We start from the raw sequence: 4,717 nt of genomic DNA, 5'->3' as shown, positions 1-4,717 counted from the left end.
GATGGCACAGGTGATCTCAGGTGAGGTCAGGTGAGAGATACCGCCAAGGCAGTACCACTCGCTAACGCACACGTTTTCCCCTGAGGTCAACCAGGCTGCTAAGGACACAATGACAAGTCTTAAGAATGGGGTCAGTCCCTGGCAGAGTTGTTAAGTCAAGAGCATATGTAGTGGATATACCACACGCCTGGGTTCAGTGCTAGATGGTGCAGAAGGGTTACAGAGGACCCCTGTCTGGCGGGATCAGGACATACACGTTAAGGAGCTTTCCTGCTGTACTATTTTTTCTTTTTTAAAGATTTATTTATTTATTCATTCATTTATTCATTCATTCATTCATTCATTCATTCATTCATTCATTCATGATAGACACAGACAGAGAGAGAGAGGGGCAGAGACACAGGAGGAGGGAGAAGCAGGGTCCATGCAGGGAGCCCGATGTGGGACTCGATCCCGGGACTACAGGATTGCGCCCTGGGCCAAAGGCAGGCGCCAAACTGCTGAGCCACCCAGGGATCCCGAGTTACTGTACTATTGACTAAAGCTATTGTTCAATAGCTTTACCAGGGAGAAAACATGAAACGATGGGCCCGTGCTGGAGTGAGAAAAGCACTCTGGTTAACTCCAGGGTCATTACCAAACAAGTGGAAGGCTTGCAGAGTTCATTCTAGGAGATCTGGAATATGGAGTCAAGAGGTTTCCCTTGGGGCACGGAACTAGTCTGAATGAATGACTTGCATCCTGACAACATGCCGGGCACTGCGGAGGCCTGGTATGAGTTCCTTTTCCAGATCGTGGGCTCATGGGATAGAGTCCTGGAGCTGAGGGTCCTTCCCACTCCGCCCAGCAAGAAGGGGCTTGGACAAGGGAAATGCAACTGGAACCACCCAGTGAAGGATCTGCATGCATCTACCTAACTTCAAATAGTAAAGTTAAGAACTGGAAAAATGAATCTCTGATGATAGAAATCAGAGCTGTGGTTGCTTGTGGCACGGTCTGGGGGATTGATTGGAAGGGCGGCAAGATGGAATTCTCTGGGGGCCATGGAAGTGTTCTTTATCTTGATGGGGGTGTAGGTGTTTTTCAAAATTCATAGGTTGCACAGGTAAAACGTGCATTTCTCTATAAGTGAATTTAAAAATATACAAAAAATACAGAAATGGTAGGGAAAATTATTTAGAAATATTCCTGCATGGGTCATACCTCAGGAAAGGCAAGAGTATATCCTCAGGCTACAACCCTAACCTGGAGAGAGTGACATGACAGGCAACATGCGAGCCTAGACGCCAGAGGACCCCAATTCTAGACCTGGGTTTGATAGCCCCTTGGTATCAACCACCATCTTTCCCTCTCTCTACCTCTGGCCCAGCCTACAGACTAAGGGAGTTTTACAAGGAGATGGATAAACTCTGATGGTCAGGGACTCTCTGTCCCCACTTCCCGAGACAGAGGCTGAGCCGGATGAGCCATGGGTGTGACCTGATTTGGTGATTCTTGTGATCTGAATCTCTTCCACATGTCTGGTGTCAGCCAGCTGAGGGGAGGGGGAGAGAGAGCGGGGCAATCTGATACCTCCAGGAAGTCCAGTGCTGGGCTGTTGCTAAAATTAGAACCAGGCTGCCGCTTACATCAAGGTCATTCTTCTCCCAGCCCCTCCATGAGCTAACTTCTCCCTCCCCCCGGTGCCCTGCAAATGCTCATGACCACAGAAGCCCCGTCCCATGAGCGTCCAGTGATCCAAAGTGCAGAGACCAAGGGCAGAAAGGGGGTTCTAGACTCACAGAGACCCTTTCGGATAAGGAGATGGGGAGCAGGTGAGAGGAAAGAGAACCGAATGTGAGGGAAAGGAAGAAGGAAAGCAGGTGAGCAAGTGAAGAGAAGTGATTAGCTCCTGTGCCTGGAAGGGAGCGGGAGTGGAAGATCTCTGTGCTCCATCCATCCTTAGCCATTTGCTGCAGGCTACACGGAGGTTCCCCCGAAGATAGCAGTCCATTCCTTTTTTAGACAAAACTCCAGAAGGATGAAAGCGTGTTCTTTCCAGGTCATTCATTTCAGTCGCATGCCTGCCAGAGGCCGGCGCTGGGGCAGGGCTGCAGTCCTCTCTGTCACCGATTGACCAGGATCTTAAGCAATTGACCCGATTGCTTGTACCTCATTTTCCTAATCAGCAAAGCAGACAGATCTACCATGTAGGGAACTGGGAGGACGCAGTGGGGTGCAGGGTGTGAGGGCACCTCGGAAGTATGTGAGCAGGCTGGCTGTCCCTGCATCTCACTGGAGATGTATAGATAATTTTAGGGTCCACTGGTATCAGGGACCTTACCCCACTGTGGGTCCTTGCTCCAAGGGTCATTTCTTCATCCCAGGTCTTCCCAACCCTCCTGTAGGATGAGAGCCCCTCTGGCCCATGCCTCTCCTGTCTGGCCCACCATGAAATGGTGAAAAGTAGCTCCCTAGGAGCTGCCCTACCTTGGTCCTGCGGGACCCCTGCTGTCAGAGCAGTGTCCTCCACCTCCAGGGGTAGATCTGCCTGCAGAGCTGTGATCCTGTGCTGTATTGAACGCAAAGTGCCTGATGCCATGGTGAGCACATAGCTGGTGCTTAAGACAACACTTGTTTAGTAGGATGAGTTATTAAGAATTTTTAAAAAGTCATTTAATCAGTCAATTTGTTAATTTGATGCTCTGGGCTTTTCAGCTGAATGAAAACAAGTCTACTTTCTTTGGGGAAAAATACAGTTTGGTACTTGATGGCTGAGCCATTCATCTCCCTAAGGCCATTCTCATAGTCCTTGTTGTTTGTAGTAATAACGTGAACAGACAGGAAGGCTTAGAAGGAGAAGCTGAGGTGTGTGCACCAGGCTCTTGGGTCACTTCCTATGGGACCAGCCCCAGGTTGCAATGTCACTGCGCTAGCCGCCTGGGGACCCTCACCGCATGGTGATTCTGATGCTCCGACATCATCAGATGGATCCTGTCAAGCAGAATTCAGAGAAAAAGCTTTACAGAACTGCCCTGGAGTGGCCGTGAAATGTCCACACTGGGGCTGCCCAGAGCAGAGCCACAGCCTGTAGATAAGAAAGGGAACACAGCTACTTTTCCTTCTGGGCCTCCTGGCTGTCCCTTCCTTCTACCTCCCGAAGCTCTCCTGATCTCTCCTCTCCTAAGGCACCTGCTGCTGAGGATGGTGGGAAGTCTCTCTCTGCCAACCTTGGGTCTGTGGAGATCTGTGGTGAGCGAGGGGCCTCCACCCTCAGGCCTCACTGGAGTCAGAGACAGGCCCCTCTGCTCAACCTGAAATGCCTCCAGAGAGAAGGGGACAGGCTTCTGGAGTCATGTGAGTGACGGGGACCTGCTGGCATTTCAGGAGCTGCTTCTGTAGCAAAAGGCACAGAAAGGAAAGAGAAAAAAAAAAAAAAAAGATAGCTCCTTCTAGACATAACAATTTCAGGCTGAAAACCCTCGAGGTATCTCAGCAGGTGACTCACAGGGAAGCCCTGCTAGTCCCCAGGTGTATATGGAGACAAAACAGCCCATCTGGGATGGAAGCCATGTCTTTTATCTGCAGTGGTGGCCAAAGTGAGCACTTGGACTCTAGTTTCTTTCCCTGGCCTCCACACCTCCCATCATAGGATGGGGAGGTTGGTTGAGATGCTCAGCAGCCACCTTTTCTTGCCTGGCTATGGAACTCACAGATGGACACCCCAAGGCTCCCGAATTCCGGCTTAGCCCCACCTGAGGTAGCAAATACACACCAGCGTCTGCCATCTTGGTGGCCCTAACATGCACTTGTCTCCTTGCTCCGGGGCCTGGTGTTAGTCATGAACTTGTCTTTCCCCAAGAACTCTAGTCTTTTTCATTGCCTGCTATGACATCTATGAAGGTGCCCATGGTTCTCCCTTGAGGCTGACCACACTGGCCATGACCTCCTGATGAACAATGGGTCCCTTGACATCATCCAGTACAGAGTTCCACGGAGGGACAGTTCACTCATGCATGAATGCTGAGCCCTGCCCACCTCAGTGCGTGCCAGCCCCTCTATGGTCTGCCCCTTGAAGGGTGACTCTTGTCTCAGCTCTGGGACACCCCCTGCCTCCGCCTGCCTCGAGCTGAGGCAAGCTGGCCACCACGATCTTTGGGATGAATCTCGATGTGGTTTTTAGGATCTGATATGAAACAGACTCACACCAACGTTTCTTTCAAGATTTCTACAACCGTGGAGAAGGCCCTGGATATGGGCCACGTGGTCTCATTTCCTTGCAGACATCCCTTCTCTGTGAACTGCAGCCGAACACAGGAATCGCCCATGTGAAGACATCTGGGTCCTTTTGCAAAACGCTGGTTGGAGATGGGGCTGACTGTGTTACCTCATGTCTGTTATATAAGGACGCACTTGATAAATTTCTCCTTGAACACAGTGCCAGGAAAAATTTCTCTTTCCAATCTGATTCCAGAGTTATTGTACAATGAAAAGTATATGAGCCAGCCTGTTTCCCTTTCATCCAGGAAATTCAGAGATAAATCCAGCGTTCAGCTGTAGTAAACAGCTCATCCCAGGTGGCTAGAAACATATTGTTTCTGTTTTACCCTCACTTGTTCTTCTGAGGGTTGTGTTTAGTTTGTAAAGTTTCCTTAGACTCTTCTTGGGAAAGAGTGATTGCAAGGACATCCATGCACATGGTCACACAGCATAGATGTCCCCACTTTTACTGTCACCC

General features: G+C 50.2%; 1 long non-coding RNA gene across 1 annotated transcript; it reads right to left on the bottom strand.

Moving 5' to 3' along the window:
• Nucleotides 1–340: 340 nt before the first annotated feature.
• LOC144298991 (uncharacterized) lies at nt 341–3,997 on the bottom strand. The gene is made up of 3 exons (XR_013365815.1): nt 3,755–3,997; nt 2,470–2,973; nt 341–2,160 (listed from the first exon to the last, which is right to left on the bottom strand). It is a non-coding gene; the product is annotated as an uncharacterized LOC144298991 (long non-coding RNA).
• Between the last annotated feature and the right edge of the window lie 720 nt (nt 3,998–4,717).

This window comes from Canis aureus, chromosome 2 (genome assembly GCF_053574225.1).
Source record: "Canis aureus isolate CA01 chromosome 2, VMU_Caureus_v.1.0, whole genome shotgun sequence".
Taxonomy (NCBI): Eukaryota; Metazoa; Chordata; class Mammalia; order Carnivora; family Canidae; genus Canis; species Canis aureus.
Note: the sequence above shows the minus strand (reverse complement) of the source record. Positions and strands in the feature narration are given on the sequence as shown.